This window comes from Miniopterus natalensis, chromosome 8 (genome assembly GCF_054644295.1).
Source record: "Miniopterus natalensis isolate mMinNat1 chromosome 8, mMinNat1.hap1, whole genome shotgun sequence".
Lineage (NCBI taxonomy): Eukaryota > Metazoa > Chordata > Mammalia > Chiroptera > Miniopteridae > Miniopterus > Miniopterus natalensis.
Window position 1 is genome coordinate 10,740,754 of NC_142088.1, and position 21,108 is coordinate 10,761,861.

At 41.3% G+C, this 21,108-nt stretch overlaps 1 long non-coding RNA gene and 1 other non-coding gene across 2 annotated transcripts in view; one reads left to right on the top strand and one right to left on the bottom strand.

Annotated features, from left to right (window-relative positions):
- The window catches only part of LOC148092553 (uncharacterized), a 174,188-nt gene that overhangs the window by 111,899 nt on the left and 41,181 nt on the right, over positions 1-21,108 (bottom strand). The window lies entirely within an intron of this gene.
- LOC148092554 (small Cajal body-specific RNA 18) lies at positions 6,948-7,027 on the top strand. The gene has a single exon (XR_015714939.1).

Consider the following 21,108-nt stretch of genomic DNA (forward strand, 5'->3'; position numbering starts at 1 on the left):
AAAGGAAAAGCCAATGCAACCAGGATTGAGTGAAAAGGTTTGTAACTCGGGTAGGGATGTTGTTAGTGTGGACACTGAGTTGGGATCATGCAACATGACACTTTGCCTTGGGGTTTAGAGTTCTGTTTGATTTGTTATGTCACAGTGACAGCCTCACATTCTGCTGGATACTGTGAGGTCCAGGATATCAAGGTAGCTTATGCATGCAAGGTATCTACGGACTGTTAGTTCACAAAGCTGGTGTAGCAGAGAAAGGGATGGCCTACTCCATGAAGGATCATGACATGTGGATTTCCTGGCACCACAAGGGAATCACACTACAATGGACTGAATGATTGTGTCCCCCTGAAATTCATATGTTGATATCCTAACCTCCAACATCATGGTATTTAGAAGTAAGCTTTTAGGAGGTAATTAGATCCTTAGGGCACAGTCCTCATACGTGGGATTAATGCCCTTATAAAAGGCATCCCAGAGAGCCCTCTAACCCTTTTCTGCCACCATGCTGGTACCCAGATCTTGGACTTCCAGCCCCCAGAACTATGAGAAGTAGATTTGTGTTATTTGTAAACCACCCAGTCTACGGTACTTTGTTGTAGCAGCCAGAACTGAGACATAACCATCTTTAGTGCAGTTCTCTGTCAAGTACTGGGACTGTTTTCTTCCGCTCAACAGACCCCTGCCTGTTTCATTTGACAGAATCTCAGATTCACTGTATACTAACTCACTTCTCCTTAGTGTGTACCTCCTGCTGCCTTGCTCCACACCAGGCAGAGAAGACTAATGGCCAATAGTTGGAAAGATATCACCATATTCCAGGCACTGCCGAAAGCACCTAAGAAACACTGAAGCATTTAACCCAGTACAGTAGACATTGGCAAACTATGGCCCATGAGCCAAATCTGGTCTGCCACCTCTTTTGGTAAATGAAGTGTTTTAGGAGCACAGCCACACTCACTTAAGTGTATAAGTATTTAAGTGCTATCTATGGCTGCTTTTGCGTGGCAACAGCTGAGCTGAGTAATGGCTATGCATGTGGCTAGCAAAACCAAAAATATGTACCACCCGGTGTTTATAGAAAAAGTTCCCCAACCCTGCAGTGGAGGATTCCCCTCTGTGTGGCCAGCAAACCAGACATTCCAGGGCACATGTGAGAAAGTTAGAATTGTTATTAACAGAATTCTTAGGTTTGGGAAGGGGGAGGAAATTTTAATAACGGCACAGTTTTCTATACCTAATAGTCACGCATTAAGACCCGCCTTCTATCATTGTATGGTTGGTGCTGGGGACCCTTTTCAGTCCAAGTCTCAGTCACTATGTCCATCCCTTTGGATTCTGTTCCTCACTCACTTGACCTTGTCTAGACCCTACTTCTTATAATTTCCAACCACAGATTTAATAGTGGCTACCAGGACCTGACCAGAGGAGGACAATGATATACCAGGACCTGACCGGAGGAGGGCAATGTTATACCCACAGGAGGGCTTGTTGAATGTAGTTTGTTTGCAGCTAAAAGGATGCTGTATTTCATAAATTTCCAGGGATCACAGTTTACTATGGAGTTCTCCTCTTTCCAAAGGAGAACATATGCTTCCCTGACAGGGAAGAGAGGGGAGCTTCCTCTGACCCCTCCCACAATTTTCTCTTTTGTGCAGAAGCTACTCCTCAGGACAGCGACGGGGCCATCCCACAAGCACATGTTGGCTACATAGTCACATTGCCAAAACATCTGGAGTGAAAAATGCATTTAATCATTCAGATTATTTTCCCCCAAAGCAATGCCAAACATCTGTCTAACTAGAAACAGCTGTGTATTAGTTTGGGGATGCCATAACAAAATACCACAGGTGGGGTGGCTTAAAGTACAGAAATTTATTGTCTCATAGTTATGGAGGCTGGAAGTCCCAGACCGGGGTGCCAGCATGATCTGGTTCTAGTAAGGACAGTCTTCCTGGATTGCAGATGGCCACCTTCTGGCTATACCTTCACATGACAGAGAAGAGGGGTGGGGGTGGCTCTCTGGTGTCTCCTGTTATGAGAGCACTGATTCCATCCTGATGATCCCACCCTCGTAACCTCATCTAACCCTGATTACCTCCCAATGGCTCTAACCCCAAGTACCATCACATCAGATGAACTTCAGGGGACACCATTAAGTTCATAGCAAGCTCCATCTCTGGCAGTAAGTAGACCAGCATTTGGTGTCTGTGGGGATGCCCTAGGCAAAGGTTCAACGAGTCCAAGCACCAGAGACAGCTCCCTAGCTCCCTATTAGTTCTCACTGCCACTAACCCTGTCCACCTACGAGCCTTCCTATAAGGAGCCACACCAGGGTAGTACCCATGTTGTTGCCATAGGCTTTGTGCATTTGTGCTCAGCATGAATCCAGACTGGATGAGCCAGCATGAAAGTGTGCCAGATACTTTCTGCCATTCAAGTTGCAGAATCTTGAGAAACACGTAGCTTGGAATTCCAGAGCAAAGGCAGGATTCTCATGACTAGACACCATTACAGTTGTGTCTATTTAGTAACAAACAGCCCCAAAACTCATTGGCTTAAAACAGCATTTCTCATTGTCCAGCTGAGTAATTTAGCTGACCTAGGCCAGACATGGCTGACTTCGGGGTTTGCTCTCATGTCTGTGGCCAGGTGGCCGGTAAGCTGGGGAATGGCTAGTCTAGAATAGCCTCAGTCACAGGTCTGACTGTTGCCTAGGTGTCATCTGCATTGACAAGATGACTAAGTCATGTAGTTTCCAACCTCCTGCGGCTAGCTCAGGACTATTTTCAAGATGTTTCCAAGAAAGCAGAAGCACACAAACTTTTCGAGACTTAAGTTAGGTACTGGCACACTGAGACTTCAGCCACCTCTTCTAGGGGAAGCCAGTCTCAGGGCCAGCCCAGAATCAAAGGGTGTGGAAAAGCACTCCACCTCTCACTAGGAGGAGCTGCAAAGTTGCATAGTAAATAATATGGATACAGTAAGGGGTAAAGAGCCATGGTTATTTTTCCAATCTTCCATGGGAGCAAAATCTGGGAAATAGTGGTTGTTCAATAATGAGTAAGCTCCAGACAATAATTCTCTTTTTCCCCTCTATGCACTGCCTTTTCCAAAGAAATGAACATGAAATATTGGGACATGGAAAAGAAAACAGAAGTCTGCTAGGCAACCAAGAGCTGGAAGGACTGTGTTTTGCTTGTCACTTTGGCAACAACGAGCTGTGCCACCTTGAACCAATCATTTTCCTCCCTTGAGTCTCTGTGGGTTTTTTTCATCCTGAAAAGAAATATGAGAGACTAATTCATCTTAATGGGTCTTATCACTTGGATGGTCTATTTTCAAGTCAGATTATTCCCTGTAGTCCTTCCCAATTAGTCACCTATAAAGCATTGTGTTGGAGGTACAGACATATGTAATCCCTAACACCAGGAGCCAGGCCTCCTTCAAAGTAGCACTGAAAAAATACTTAATCATTAATTTATCCTAGGTCCGCTTCTACCTCTGAGATGATGTGATTGAAATAATTAGAAATCGTGAACACAACCCTATGAAAGTTGGTGGATACGATTTCCTTCTGTATCTCTTTGACATGGGTCCACACCAGCAGGACAAGAGTCTCTCTTATTCTCATGGCCCAGAGGATGGAGAATGAGCCCTGAGAAGGGCCAGCATACTTCCGTCTTGCCCTCTTCTCATGAGCTTAGCCTTGCTTTTCCGTGTCTCTCTTTTCTCTCCTCCAACTTGTGAGAAACATTTTGGTAGACAAGTGACACATTGTCTTGCATGTAGTTATTATACTAAGTTTGCAAATTAAAGAGGTGTGTGAGAAATACAATCTCCTCAGTTGAAAGTATGAGTATTTGCTATAAGACATTGACCCAAACAGGCCATATGCACACTTATCTTTCATAAAAGCCTAAAATTCTTCATCTCTGCTCCATATCTTACTGAAACCTTGCATTCTCTAATCCCCACCACTGGAACAGACATATAGTATGTGCTCATTAAATAGTTTATGAATTTAAGTCTACTTGTGGGGGAAAGAAGAAATTTACTTATTACATTAAGGTTGTGTTTGCAGGTTGCCAAAACATCTAGCTGAAAAATGAAAACTCCAATCATTTCGATGCCAAATTATGCCACACATTCCAACATCTGGGAAACATTTGGGGCATTTTTCTTTCCCCTGACTGTTTTGGTGTCCTATAGAGGCAAGCCTCAGGAAATGGTTGTGGGTGTCTGTGGTGAGGGGGTGTGTGCAATGTGGGAGGTAGCATTTTGAAAGTGGCTTCTGGGAGGGGGTGTGCTGGTAAAGTTGAATTGAAAATTAGTTCATTCCTCTACGCTGACTGCCATGTAAATTTGTGCTAGCTTTTCTTTTTCTCACAAAAGGCAATTAATAGCAAAAGTCACCACAATGCCCATCTCCCTCCACTCAACTATTTCAAACCAATAATTCAACAGGACATAGCCTTTAAGAAAATTATCTCATAGCAATTCAATGGAATATTATTCTATTAAAAATACATATTTATTATATATAAATGTTCATGTAATAGATATAAAATATATCTATAAAAATATAAAACATGAGGGTTTTTAAGCAACACAGAAAAAATATTTATAAATGGCTAACTAGAAAAAAAGAAAATAAAATGTCCTATACATTAACAATACAAATAGCTAAAATATAAATGAGTAATGAGTGGCATCCTATAGTACTACACCTTGCCCAATCAGGATGTTACACTGCATTACTCACAGGTACTGATATCTCTCCACCAGCATTGTAACTTCATGGGTGGGCAGTCTCATCTGGCTCATGTATCTCTCCTCTAAAACCAAGCTGTTGATTAATTCATTTATTCAATATTGATTATGATTTTACTCCAAGTCAGGCACTAGCTCAGAATGCCTATCTTTGAAGGGCTCTCATAGGCTAATGGGGTAGGAAGGCACGTCAATAAATAATTCTTAAATACAAATTTAATATTGTTATTTTACTGTTTGGGGGATTTTTAGACTAATTTGACAAAAATATGACAGGTCTTTTCAGTAGTCTTGGGTGGCCTGCACTGTATGTAGTGCCTTACCCTAATCCCTCCTGGCAAGAAAGGCCATGGGAACATCTGAAATGAGAGGGCCGCAAAGAACTATAGAGATAGGAGTCCTTGTTTCCTGAGGGCCAGTCCTTTTGGCTATACACTTCCTGAAAATGATTCCTTGCCACTCAAAACCATCAATGCAGGAAAGATTTCTCAAACCCATGCATCTTTAACACATATATTTTAAAAATTATAAACCCAAAAAGCTAAATTTACTCTTCCCCTAAACCCATATCTGAATCTTTTAGATTTTTTCATCATCATATCCTAACCAAAAAAATTTTTTTTTCATTTTGTAGTTGATATAAGAATACTGGATTGGCATGCTTGTTGTTCTTTTCCAAATTATATATGTTTTCCAAATTAATTATTATAATACAAAATTATTAGTGCACTGCCCCATCCTGGGGCTTCACCATCCCATTGTTCCTTTCCAACTGAAAGTTTAGAGGACTCAGATACCTGAGATTTATGCTGAGAACCTAATGCCCACTATATTTGGAGACTGTGAGGTCTCCATGGCCAGAGATGACAGGGTTTAACGAGAATTGGCTCTAAAAGTGCCATCAGGTACATGAGCTATGCATAAGCATTAGATTTGCATCTTCCACCAGTTCCTCGGACATCACTGATAATTGAGCTCATTCCTAAACATTGAAAAGTCATGATCAAAGGTGTTTAAGACTCAAGGAAAATTTGTCAGTGAGAACTCTTCTCTCCACCTTATTTTTTTTTTAATGATTTTATATAAACTAGGTCTACTTAAATTAATTATCAATGGCCACCAAAAAAAAAGGTTAGCTTGAAGAGTGCGTGGGTGGGTACTGGATGTAGGACAACATAGAAACAGTCTTCTGTGATTGAGTTTACACATGATCCCAAATATTATTCATGACCAGTTGTCCTGTGCTAATTCCTAACCTTCCTTTATAGTTGTCTGGCTAAGTCTCTGCACAGGAGTCCCCAAAAGACAGGACCCAGGAAATCATCACCTCTATTTGTCATACCCCAAGTTGACTGGGATGGTAGCTAAATGATAGTTTCTGATGAAGTTTACAACTGGTAACTCCCCCCCCCCCCATTTTCAATGGTGATAGAAAAATTATGTGACAAGAGTATAGCCATTCGAGGAATGGAAAAGTCATTTAAGGACAAAAAGAAGGTAAAAGGAACTTGTGAGTAATCAATATATCATGGGCAGAAAAAAACTTGGCACACTTCAAAACGGAAAACAAAACAGTATTGAAGAAAACTAGAATTTTCCATCACTTCGATTGCCCTTCATTTTCCAAATGTGTGCTCTTTTAAATGATTAAGGTTTTTAACAATCCAGAATTAAAGGAGCAAAGAGTAAAAGAAAATAAATCTTTCCATATTCAAAATTTGCAATATTGAAACTTGCCAACAAAAACATGAGATCGCTTGGAACCAGTTCTTGGCCATAATTAAATTAGAATGTGTTTAAATTCTTAATGGTATGGTATTTTACACTGAGTTTAAAATATACACCTAAACACTCCAGCCATCATGAGTTATTAATATAATGTGCCCAATAACTGGAGAAGTATTGCAGCATATTATCACTCCTCCCTGGCTAATGAAACCAATCATCCTCTCTAGCATTTTACCCACAAAAACCAGAATCCCTCTCTTGTAGCTTAAAAGGTTTCAGAAAGCATCGAAGCAGCTAAAAGGCAGCTTTTTTTGCTTGATGAAATGACCCTGAAATAAATGTTGAGTTGTTTTTACTGAAGTGTGTGAGTGTGTGTGTGTGTGTGTGTGTGTGTTTCCTTTTTAAGCTTTCTACCTTTCCACTACTCTGCATGGAATAAAAATCCATTCAGGTCAATGATGACGAGACCACCGCACAATCTGAGTTTTGGAAACCCAGTGATGGAGTGTGTTAAAAAATATATAAATAAATAAATAAAAATTTTAAAAATCTATTCAGATCCCGAGGGACACAAGCAGCATGACTGCAGTTTACTAACTTACCAGAAAGCTTCTGCATGAGAAGAAAATCACAGTTTAGAAAGCAAAACCTGCCTGTGTAGTTATTGAGCTTATTTTGATAAGGATTTGCTGGTGTGCATATATTAAATAGTCTTTGGTAATAGGTGATAGAAGTCTGTTGAATCCAAACTGGTAAGAACCAGTGTAGGCACCAAGCAACTGTACCATCAAAGTAGTAATTAAAATTAGGGCTGGCTAAACCCTTTAACTAGCAGGGTTCATGGGCCAGCACTGAGACTAAGGGCTTTGGCAAGAACCATGGTCTCCTCTCTAGACGTTTTGGCATAGAACAAGGGCAGTTTCGCCAAACGTGTTTCAGTGTGCTCTACCCATTGGACTAATGAGCCTCCTAATTGTTAGACCAGGCCTTGCAAAGCGGTCTTCATAAAAATGAGTGACAGAGGCAAAAGGGACAAAATATTGCCAATACTATAAGAATAGGAGCTTGCTAACAGTTTTCTCACCAGGAGGAAAAAGTGAATTGATCTTAGCTTCTTCTAACGAGCCAAGTAACCTAATAGAAAAAAAAGGACATTATCTAAGGAGCTGGATTTATAATCTAGGGTGGGATTTTGTGCCAAATAAAAATTCTGAGATAATAAATGACAACACAGCTTGATTGATAAAGGACTTCCTAATGACCAAACCCAGATCTTGGCTAGAACTTTTCCAAGGCCTCCTTGAGAAGCTAAGAGTCCAACGGGATCCAGGGAAGGCAGAAGCCTTGGGGGTGGCATGGGTAAGCCATGTTCAGAGAGTGCCCACATTAAAATGGAAAAATCTGGCTGGCCCCAAGTCTTGGGGATGAGCACAGTGCTAGAAGTCCAAGGCCAAATTAAGAAATCAGAAGCCAGAAGGCAAGAAACAATGCAGATTGGGGGTGGAGGGGTAAACAGGAGGGTAGAAGTGAGCAAGTCCAAGGCAATCATTAACATTGGATCTGTGGGCCAAAGGAGTTTTTTTAATTTGGTGTCAGCAACTTGGGGCTTGGATAGCAAGGCTCCTTTAAACATATATGGATGGGTAGAAGATTTACGTTAAGTTTTGAAGGGTTCCTGCGACAATAAAATAATAACAATAGCAAGCATTACTACTACTTACTGAGCATTACTTTATGCTAGACATTATTTTAGGGGCTTTCACTCACACTACATTAGAAACAATGTTTATAACAATAACTACCATTCATTAAGCATTTATATGTTCCCAGAATTGTGTGAAGTGCTCTAAACACATTCTTTTTATTTTATCCAATACATCATCAATGTCATTTTTTAAATTATTCTTATTTTATAGATGAGGAAACTGAGCTTCAGAGAAGTAAAGACACTTGTCCAAGTTCACAGAGCTTATAAGAGCAGAGCCAGCATTTAAATAGACTTTTTGTCTGAATATAAAGACCAAGCTATTTCCAAAGGTTGAGTAATGGTACAGACAATAGGGACAAGAAGACTGACAGGTATGATAGAAACATGTCAATGACAATCTATTAAGCTCAACAGTTTTGAGGTTATAAAAGCAGTTACCCTCAGAACGACTCACTTGTTCCAAGTGACCCACGAGCAGAATAACTACTTGGACACATATGACTGCAAATGATGATCATGACCAAGAAGAGGAAAGAGGAGGAAGAGATGGTGACCATGATAATGAAAATTAAGATGACGCCAGTGATTACAGCAGCCAGGCCATCCTCATGTCCAGACAGAGCTACATGGTCACCAATGGAGCAAACTTTGGGTGTTACCACCAATGCCTTGCCACCTATTTCCACTTAATAATACTTAAAACCCCTATAAGAGATCAAAGAACTTTCTCTCCATGGTTAGAGACAAAGATTAAAGATTGCCCTTACACAGGTAGGAGTGCCCAAGTTTATTTGAAGATATATTAAAATATCAAATACCATCTCTAAGAAGTCTTTTTGATAAAGACATGGTGATAAAGAGGATATGGAAGTGGAATAGAGGTAGGTTCAATTGTGTCCCCTCAAAAATGTATATGTTGAAGTCCTAACCCTCAGTACCTCAACATGTGACTGTATTTGATGACTGGGTCTTTAAAGAGGTGAATAACTTAAAATGGGGTCATTAGGGTGGGCCCAAATCCCATATGACCAGTGTCCTTATAAGAACAAGAGATTAAAGCACATATTCCCACAAATGAAAGACCCTGTAAAGACACAGAGAGAAGGTGGCCGTCTGCAAGCCAAGAAGAGAGACCTCAGATAAAAGTAACCGTGCTGACACTTTGAGCTCAGACTTCCAGCTTCCAGAATTGTGAGAAAATACATTTGTTGTTTAAGCCACCCAGTCTGGAGTACTTTGCTATGGCAGCCCTAGCAAACTAATACAGAATCCAAAACTGTAGATGTTTGACACAGATAACCTACGACAGTTCAGCTGAAATAAATTTATAATACAATTTGCTTGCTTCCCGTGATCATTTCCATTCAACTCTCAAAACCACTGAAATTGAGAGCATGGCCATCCAAAACCTGAGTGAAATAACATCTCCGCCCCCAAACCCCTGAGACTGCAGGGACAAGACTGAATTAGGTAGGTGGGGTTTATGTGTCTGACCTAGTACCTAACAAACTCCATTAGTCATAATTAAATAGTCTTTCTCCCCTAACACAACAGCCTCCTTAGTGGTTTTCCCTCCTCCTTTCTTACCCTGCTGAATCTATTCTAAGAGCAATAAAGTGATTGTCTCAATATTTGGAAATTCTCTGGTTGAAAGGCCTCCAGTGGTTTTGCATTGCACTTGGAATAAAATCCAAACTCAGTGTGACCCACAGAGCCCTCCAGGATCCAGCCCCATGCCGTCTCTCACCCTGAGCTTGAGGCACTTCCTGCCTTGCACACACACCTCCCAGCACTTCCTGCTCTTTGAACTTTCTAAGCTTTTTCCTGCTCCAGGACCTCTTGGCATGCCTTGACTAGGACTGCCTCAGAGAGACATTCTCCAACCACCCCCCAGAAATACGTCATTTCCATACCATACTTGTCATTCCCCACCCTCTCCTATGCGTAATTCCTCCACAGCAAGAATTATATTTTATATATATACGTGTGTGTGTGTGTGTGTGTGTGTATGGTGTCGCTCAAAAATGTCTGCACACTTTGAATAATTATTAATTCCAATGGGTTAAATCTGAAACGAAAGAAATATCAATTGAGCTATCAGAAAAAAAGTGTATATACATTTTTTAGGACACCCTATATTTCATTTAGTCTTCTGTGTACTTAGTTTTCCTCTAAGCATGAGGTCAAGGACTCTGTCTTATTTATCATCATTATAGCTGCACTGAATGAATGAATGGATAAATAACTCATTGGGTGAAAGCACTTTGTAAACTTCAAGATATTATATAAATGCATAGCATAATTAATAAATTTGAAGGCCTATTGAAGCAGAACCCCTGTCTCCTTTTCTTCCCAAACCTCATTTCCTAACTAAAAGGCAACTGCATTGATTAATTTACTCATTATTTGAAAATGATGCTATTAATGGTCTCTCATATGGAATAAATTATGATTTATAGCAATATACGAGTTCTAAATAGTTTCAGATATCTGATCTCATGTTAATCTTCACAAATTCCCTGTAAGCAGACATTCTTATTCCCATTATATGGAGGGGGAAACTGAGGCTGAGGAGTTAAGTAAATTGTTTAAGTCCATACATATAGTAAGTGGTAGAACTACCCCACTGCTGCCATCTTAATCAAACTGCTTAGTAATTGTCCCTCCTGGGCCAGTGGTGACAAATGACAGATAAGGCTGGAGGACCCATGATTCTGTAAAAGGAGATAGTCCTATAGGTTTTTCTTGCAGCAGGGAGGAAATTTTTCTTGGAATGGGCTTTTTGGAGCCACTAAGGGAGGATTTTGCTTTGTACTCTGTTTTTTTGCTTTATATATATATCAACTGAATAACTCGGGCATATTTTGCTACTACCGTCTAAAATATTCCTGTCTTCATTCTATTTTGAGACAAATTTCTCCAAAAATTATTTTGCTGTTTATAATATACTATTATACTTTTGACAGATGAAATATTATATTGTTATGTTAGTACTCCCATAGACTGAATTAGGTATTTTTCCAGAGGATAATTTAGTTCTGTGATTATTATTTCACTCATGAAACTTATTTATTATTTCTATTATTATCAGACCAACATTCATAACAGATTATATTCTCTCTTGAGATGACATTTACAAAATAATTTTGCTAGGAAAATGGATTCTGTGGTCAAAGTAGAAAGACAAATGACAGGATATGCAGAAAACATTTGCAATATAGAATGGGTCAATGTTAATATCTCTAGTATAAACAATCTCCTACAACAAATAAGAAAAAAATCCTCCATATAAAAATGGGGAAAGAAGTTGGAACAAGAGTCCAGAGAACACACGAAACTATACAGCAAATTGACAACAAACAAGCCACAGCCTCATTGACAAATTAATGCACAGTCAGCAGTGTTTGCCGAAAATATTGGCAGGAACTTTAAAAATTGAAGACATCTATATAAACAAAAACATTTTGAGGTGTAAAGTAACTTATGTGAAGTTAAGTAACTTATTCCAAGTCCCATGTAAGCAAAGCCACCGAGTTTTTTAATGTGACCACTACACTACTAGCCTCCCACCAATGATGTGAAATGTTTAAAGTGTATGGCATAGAACCTGGCAGAGTGGGTACTTAATATTTCTCCCTCCTGACCCCAGCCTAAATCAAGCTGCAGGGGTAATAAGGGTAAACCAAAATACTGCCCACACACACACACACACACACACACACACACACTCACACACACACACACACACACACACACATATCATTCAAACAGACTGAGGTTGTCCTAACAAAGAGCCTTTATCAGCTCCCTTCCCTCCCAGCTCTTACCAAACCCAGTCCTTCAGAAGACAAACACCCACTCATCTGGTGTGGAAATCTCACCCATCAAAATGATCTGTGTAGGCAAACTGATCAATGGCTTGGTGATTATGGTAGGCAGTCTTCAATGGTGGCCCCGCAATGAACCACACCTCCCTCTATTCATGATCTTGGGTCATCACCTCCCGATGAACCTGGACTATCCCTGTGACTCACTCACAACCAACAGAATGAGGCAGACCTGACCCTGCAGGACTTTGAAAACAAATTAGAAAAAGCTTTGCCACCTCTGCCTTGGTCTCTGGGAGCACTAAATCTGGGGGGAAATTGGCTCCCTATGAGAAGTCTGACTACCCTGAGACCACCATGCTGTGAAGAAGCCCAGGTAGCCACATGTTGAGGCTGCTGGAGAGAGAGATGGCCAATCCGCCCCCTACGTGTTCTAGCCCAAGAGAACTTCAGGTGCCTACAGCCTCAGTCACCATCTGACTGCAACCAAACGAGGGGCTCCAACAAGCAACAATTGCCCAGCTGAGCCTGTCAACCCTCCAAACTGTGAGAGATCACAATAAATCATTGTTTTAAATCACTATGTTTTGGAACAGTTCTTACATTGCAATGGATAAAGAGTAATCACCCTGCAAGCACTCCATTTGGCGTTTTCTCAATGTGTTTTTTAGTTAATAAACACTATGTTTCTCTAGATATTAACTATCCACTCCAAAATGTCCAGTCAGCATGCTTTTTTCCCTTCATCTGTACTCAGAATAGTAATAACATACACTTTATCTAATCCTTCAAAATCACCACCTATCATGATACCCAAAGAACACTTTCTTTCTTCTTTTTCAGGAAACAGTTGAAAATGAACTTAATAATGAACATTTCCCAAGCAACCTCCTGCTCCAGAACTCATGGGACTTATAAAATAGTCCAAAAGTAAGAGGGTGAAATGGCTCACCCTTTAAATTCTTTATATCTTGAACTCTTTGATTTAAATCATTATTTTTTTACAAAAAAATCAAATCACACAGTGCTCTTAATAAAGCACTATTATTTCAGGGGAAAGGGTAAAACTTTCCAAATGCAAATGTTTAGCTGGAGTAGAGTCTTAAAAGATTCCAAGACATTAGTCAGGAGATGGATTGCTTTGCTATTACAAGTCTGGGTTACAATATCACTGGAACCAAATTCCCGTCAGATTAGTCTTTCCTCAAAATGAATGCTTGTAATTATGAAATGAAATAAGTTTTAATTTGAATTACCTAAAAATGGGGAAACCAAATATTGTGTAATTACAGGAGAAGAAATTTGAGATGGAAAACAAGATAGTGTTATTTACAAGTAAAAAGGCTTTTATGGGATTATGGGGCTTTAATGTGCATATTTGCAGGATTTGGGGTGGCAGGATTTGGAACTCAAATATTTTTCATCAGCGTTTATTTACAGTGTGCACGCAAGAAACAGAATCCCAGACACATCTGATATTGGGCTTATTTAAACCTTTTATATCCCTACTAAATCTGAGAAGACTCAAATGTTAGCCACACATAATGGAAGTAATCGTGGAGTGTGATAAAATAAGTATTTGAAAACCACATGCAACTTTTAGGCTCACATCCAGAACTATAAAATCTACCTAGAAACATAATGAGCCTGACTCTCCTGCTTGGAGGGGGAAGAGCAGCGAGGGGGTGAAGCGCGTCCTTACTCTCCAGTTTGTGGCACCCGAGTGGACCCCCAAATGGCTTGTAAGTGCTTTACTGCAAAGGCCGCCCACAGGCACCATTTTGCTTCTCTGTAGGGCAGCCATCTCTTATCCTCTGCAAAACCGTGACTTCCTTTTTGCTTCTGTCTTACATTTTTCCTGTCCCTTTCTAAAGCCCACTTCTCCTGCCCAGGCATCTGGGACCCTAGGGCCACAGGTCTGGCCCATTTACCCATCCCACAGCCTGCACCCCTCAGCTTTGGTAGTGCAGGACCTTTCTCGCCAACCTTCTTTGCCACCAAGCCTTCCTGTTGGGGATATCCTTCCTCTGCTGGGGACAAACCAATTTACAATGCACTGTACTTCCCAGAGATACCGTCCCCTTCAAACATATGGCAAAGATAGTTTACAGTTTGTGGAATGTTTAGGTTCTTTCACCTCTGTTACACAGTTGTGACCAGAAAGTAGATGCTCAGGCAGGCATGTCATTTCCCAGATTTTCTTGCAGATGACTGTGGCCATGTGACTGAGTTCTAGCCAGTGAAATAGAGACAAAACGGATGAGTGCTCCAGCAAGGTTGGCCCACGAACACCTCCCCCATACAGTTCTCCGTGCTCTTTCCCCCATTCAGTTGGCTAAAAAGAAGAACCCCAGGGTCATTGGGCAAACCTCCATCAACCTGGGTCCCTGAATGACTCAATGGAAGAGGGCCACCCCATGCTCATATACGCCCTTCCAGTGTGATTAAAAAGCAAGAAATAGGCATGTTTGGTTCTCTCTCCCTTCTCTCTCTCTCTCTCCCTTTCTCTCTCCCCTGCAGTTACACTAACCTAAACACTACTTAATCCAAAGGAATCATTATCTAATTACAGAAACAGACAAATTGGAAGGCGGAAGATATTTCCCAATTCTCTGCAAATCACTCAGTTGAAAAGCTACCTACATATATACAGTTTTACTAGACCTCCAGCAAGGGCTATAGTCAGACGCTGTGTATGGGTCCCCGTGTGTCTGTTGGAGACTCCGCCCTCTGGCTGCCTTCCTGCCCAAGGACCTTCCTTCAATCTAGTTTGTCATTGCACTCAGCAGTCACTGCTGAGCCTCAGATATTTTCAATATGCTTTCACTGATCAATGAAAATACCCTGTGTCATGATCTCATCAATTCCTCACTCATCTACTCACTTATTCATCCAACACTTATTTAATACCCCAAATACCAAGTATTATGTTAGGCACTGACCGAACACAGACAACTTATGGTCCACAGGTGTCAGTAAGTAAAGGAATGGTAATGAAAACAGATAAAACCTTTAAAACAATAATGTTGGTAACTGCTCAGAACTTGATATTCTCTATTTTATTTAATCACCATCAAGCAACATGCTGAAATTGCACAAATCATTACAATCAGGGTTGAGATTTCAACCTACTTCTGTCTGATTACAAAGTCATTTACTAACTGTGTGACTTTGGGCAAATTAGCCAAATGCCATAGCTGTCCATTTCTAATCCGAACCATCGTCGTCTCAGTCACATGAAGTAATTTGTACTAAGAGTTAAATAGCAGGGCAGGGTATTTACACTCTCTCTGCCCATAGTATACTTTATGAATACTATGTGTAAAAACCTGGCCTCTTGAACAATTTCCTTGCTTCTGAAATGGCAGTGGGGGGTGGAGGAAGCTTAAATAAATATTTACAGTATTCATATTATGAGAGAATTTTCCAGATGGCGCATCTTGAAATACTGATTGCCTTCACACAAGCTGAAATGTTCCCTCTGCCCTGCCAGCCCCGACCCCCCCCCCCAAGCCCTGCGAAGTGCATCTCAAAATTCATCTCAGGTGATCACCAACGGCCTCATGACACCAGGGGCTCCTGTTCCATGCACCCGTGCACCCCTGCACCCCACGGGAGCGTAACTGTGGGCCCCGGAGGGTCCCAGAGCAGAGCGCCTCCTGCCTGAGTTTCTGAGCTGTGACCTGCACCGCGTCAGGAGCCTCCTCTGAGCCTGGCTTTGCTGCCAAATGCGCTCTGGATCAAATCCCTGCACTCCAGGTGCTTATTCAGGCTCAGCCACGGACTGATAGCTGAGCATCCCCTGGAGAACCAAGAAATACAGACTTGGAAGAGCCTTGGAGACTGAGAAGTGACAAGAAAGAAGCACAGAGGAAGGCCGTCCCTGGAATTGGGGAACAAAGCCCATGCGCGCCTGTGGGCTGAGGAACACGGCGGGGGGGGGGGGGGGGCTTGTAATCTTTATGCCCCAGCCTGCAGCCCTGGGGTCCTTGAGGTCAGTGTCACCTCCCAAAGATGGACTGAGTGAGCAGAGAGAGGAGTCTAACCACAACATAGTTTGTAAAGTAAACCTGTAACACTTGCTGATCTCCAAGGAAAGTTGAATGTGCTCATGAAAAAGAATTTATTTTCTAGGTTCCTTTTATTTTTCCCCCAGCAGAGCTGGGTTGTAAAGTTAAGAGTGAGACTTCTGGAGTCAGACACCTAAATTTAAAGTTTGCCTTTACTACTTCCTGTGTGAATCTGGGCAAGTTTCAAAAACCCTCTAAACCTTGGGTTCTTTACTGTAAGTGTGAATAGTAATTATACCTACTTCCCAAGGTTAACAATAATTAAGTTTCATGTAAAACGCTTAACAAAGTGCCTGGAATTTGGGTAATGCTTAAGCAACTTTTCCCATCTGTATGGCAGATTTGGGACAGGAACCAATGAGATAAGCTGCTGGAAAGTAGCAGATCTCAAAAGTGCGGTCTCAGGACCACTTTATAATCTTAAAAATGATTGAGGACCTCAAAGAATACTGGTTTATGTAGAGTATATCTGTTAGTGGTTGCCATATTAGAAATTAAAACTGAAAACACCCTTAAATATTTATAAACTAACTTATTTTAAAACAGCAGTAATAAATCCATTATGTTTTACAACATGTTTTTATGAAAAAATATATTTTCCAAAGCAAATAATTTAGTGAGCAGAGTGGCACTGTTTTACATTTTTGCAAAGCTCTGTCTTGTCTGCCTTAATAGAAGCAGCTGGATTCTCAATATCTGCTTCTGCATGTGATCAGTTGTGATGTGTTGTTTTCATTAAAGCAGATGAAGAAAATCCAGCCTCACACAGATGTGTAGCTGGAAAAGGAATTAGTACTTTATTAGTCTTTTCAGATAATCACGGATCGTCTTTTTTAATGCAACACTAAAATTCTATAAGTGGTAGTTTCTTTAAGGCCAGTTGCAATGAAGAATCTAAAACTATATAAATATAGTTTTTGAAGTCTCTTGCACTTTGAATGGATCTTTTATTATGCATGATTTTGTAACACCATGCATTGATCATTTGGAAAATACTGGTTCAAATGACTGTTGACACATTTCATTATAGACTGTCACCACACAATGTGTAGCTACTGGAATACTCCTCTGTACACTTGTGAGACAATGAGTTAAAAGGACAAGCAGTCACTTAGTATTATTATTATTATATGGTTTTGACCTTGAAGACCCCATGAAAGGATCTTAGGGACTAGGGTGTTCCCAACACCACACTTTGAGAACAACTTTAAAGCAACACAGAAAAATAACAATCTGTTTCAGATAGAAATCTGGGAGAGAGTCAAGAATAACAGAGTCTGAGGGAAGGTCCTAGGAGAAAGCCTGCTCAACCACCCTCACCCCAGCGAGTTGTAGAAATGCCGAAAGGGAGTTTGGGGAAGAGATACATCTAATTTATGTTTTTAAGGATTTTCTCTGTCTGCCCTGAAAAGGCTTCAGAACCTAATGTTATACAAGTGAACTCCTTGGAAAGACATAAAAAAGATACAAGTTTTCTGTCCTGGTCAGTATAGCCTGGAGAAAGCATGCTTGATCACAGGACCCTAGAGCAAAGAGGAAAGTTGTAGAGATTTGTAGAAATACAGGGGGAGGGAGAGGGCAAATATTTCTGGGGAAAGAGGGCTTCCCTTGTCTGGGGAAATAGGAGTTTGAGATGCTCCTATCTGGTTGTCAAACTTTGAGTGACTCCAGCTGACAACTAGTGTAGTACGCCTCAAGGGGTCACCCTGTCTTCCAACCTAGGATAGCCTACTGTGTTTTCAGCTGGTTACCTCTGTCCAGGAGATAATGCCCTTCTCCTATCATAGGGGAGTGGCTAGGCAGGTAAACTGAGGCCCGAGTAGATTTTTTTTTTCCCCAGAGGAAGGTGGGGGAGTGGAAAAGAAGCTTCATGTGGAGAGTAGGAGCCCAAAAGTCCTTGATCCCAGTGACCTGAGTCCAGTCTGGCCTGAGCTAGAGAGACTAAAATCAACAGGTCTTAGGAAGGCCTAAGCCAAACATTCTCAACTGGGAGCAATTTGGTTCCCAGGGAACACTTGGCAATGTCAGAGACATTTTGGTTGTCATAACCTGGAGGGAGTATTATTGGTATCTAGTCAGCAGAGGCCAACAATGCTGCTAAACATCCCACAATGCACAGAGCAGCCCCACAACAAAAAGTATTCACCCCAAATGTCAGTAGCACCAAGGCTGAGAAACTCTGGCCTAAGCCAACCACTCCCTGGGATGCACTGGACCCAGCAATCCTGAGCTGCATTGCCCCATTGGATGTGCAGTTATTCCCACATGAGGGGCCACAGGCAAAGAACTTGGGGAGGACAAGAAAAGTAGTGGACTGCAAATACTAAATACACTAATGAGCTTGGCTTTGGACAAATCGCCTTCGGTACCTTCAATTTCCTTAGGCCCTTATAGCCACCCCTTTCCCCACCACCCTGACATTCCAGGCTCCCAAAGACTGTGGTCTTTCTTCCTTGCAAACCTGTTTGTGGGAAAAGTTCCAGTGTTGGTCCTTCCCAACTGTAGGATGGAAATAAGTTACCATGATTCCTCTCTCAGGGACATTGGCATTTTAAGCCACATTGTTAACTGTGTAATGTGAGTCTTTCTGAGGATGGAAGACACAATTAACTTATATAATGGAGTATGAGGCAATGGCAAGTGCACAGGGGAAGGTTCAGGGTTTAGGGCTAGATTATAGTAGAAGGTTCCTATTGGTAGCCTTGAAATCCCATCCTGAAAGCATCATAGTAATGAAGACAAGAACACCACTATATTTACTGGGCACTCGCTATGGATAGGCACTGCTCTAACTGCTTTACCCATAGCAACTCATCTAGTCTCCACAGCAGCCTGTTGGAGTAGTTACCACCACTATCCTCATTCTACAGATGAGGAAACTGAGACACAGAGAGGCTCAAAACATAACTCGCTCAAAGCCCACTAGCAATGGAAGAAATAGGAGTCATACCCAAACAGCCTGAATGCAGAGGAGGGCGGGGCTCTTAGCACCTTTGCTGTGATGCTTCTTGTGCTATAAAAAGAACCCTGACTGGGAAAAAGGGGCCCACACTGCACTAGAAGTGTGTTTGAGGCAAGTCAAACTTCACTCAGGGTTAGTTTCCTTCTTTACAAAGTGATAGGGTTGCACAAAGCAATCACTGAGTTCCCTGCAGTCACTAACATTCAGTAATTCTTAGATCCAGATAGCAAGCTTCAAAATAAGCAGACTTCATCTTATCTTTGGTGTCATTTTTACTGAGCAGCATGGTTGGGAACACAGCATCCTCTTAAGGAAATCTAGCAGTGGAACCCCCCACTGCCTTACACTAGAATGAGCCCCTTGCTCAAGGATTGGATGGGCCACCAGAGCAAAATCCCCATTCCCTTATTTGGCCAATCTCTTTAGATAAGAGAAAGTAAACTAGCACAGTAAACTAATTTACATCAAGGTGTGAATGGATGATGAGTTCCAGAGGCTCCCCTTGTTCCACATTGTCAAGAAAACAATTTGTAAAAGCAATGAGGAAAGAAAAGCTATTTGGGGGATGTCAAACTTTGGTAGCACTCCTAAAATCAGCAGCTCTCATTTCTCTCCAAGTCTAAAATTGGTTCCACTGAGCTGGTCTCATATATCTTCCATATGTCATAATATTTAGCCAAAAGATAGTCTTAGATCAGTGTTCAAAAAGTACTTGTAGGTTGACTACGGAAATAACGGATCTGTGTGCCTTAAGTTTTGATTTATCAAGTTAATCTCTGTTGGAATAAAGTTAGAAGTCAAGTTTAGCTCTTGAAAAATACATCTTCACCACCTAACAAGTCAGAGATTTATCAGAATGTTCTGCATGTTCTGACCTGATATCTTCCTGGAGAGAACTAATGACACATACCCAATATTTAGCTTCTCAAAATACCAAGCATGGGAGGGGCTATTATAATCTATTGGGAAGGGGTTGGAGAATTTGACACATAAAGCTACCTAAAAAATTTCCTGTTTAAATCTTGAAGATTATTTTTTGCATTGCATTTTTTGAGTCAGTTTGGGTATAGAGGCAAGAATTACAAACACACATACATATGCCCACACACACACACACACACACGCACGCACATGCACACGCACACACACACACATACACACATTAGCATTTTCTCTCCTTTGCAGGATTTTGCAGTCTAATGAAGGGCATATGTGTAAAAGAAGCAGCCACCATTCATTATTATGGTACAATAACAGTGGTAGATTCAAGTGTGAGGGAAGGGTAGGAGAAATTACTGGGTTTACCTAGAGGACTTGGTGAAAGTTTGACAATGGAGACAGAATTGTCAAGAGCCTTTCAGTTTTCAGTTTCAAGACAGAAAACTATTTCTGAGTGTCAAGCAAGTGACATCTGTTGCTTATCACCAGGAGCAGAGAAGCTCAAACACCTCTGTCTGGTGCATCTGGGTATCAGGAAAACACAACTCAGTTAAGCACTGGATGGAATAGCACTTCACTCACACAGAGAAGGGGAAGATCAGCTCTAATGGTGGACCTCAGTCCCTCGCGGCTAGCAGGTCTCTCCTAGCAGCAGATGCAGGGCAGTTGGCCTGCATGCAACCCTCTAGCGCTACACTGGAAGATCCAGTCTCCTCCCTGAAGAGGACAGATACAGTAGTAGGGTTGGCCAGATGCCATGTGACATCCATGCTTAAGGAGAACAAAGAAGCACACATTAAATCTGAAACAGAGGAAGGTATTCCCACAAGGTGATAATTCTGGTACAGGCTGTGAGAACTCTACTCTTGGCAAGGAAATGTTCTAGGCCCAAGGCCCATTCTTATATAGCCAAGTAAGGGTGGAAAGACTTCCTGCATGTTCATGAGGCTACCTTTTCCAACAATGAGGCTTAAACCAAAATAAAACAGAAATATATTGTTTCATATAACTAAATAATCCAGGGTCAGTTGGCTTCAGGCATAGCTATATCCAGGTGCTGAACTCAGGTCCTCATTTTCTCCACTTCTTGTGTTCTCCTCTGCT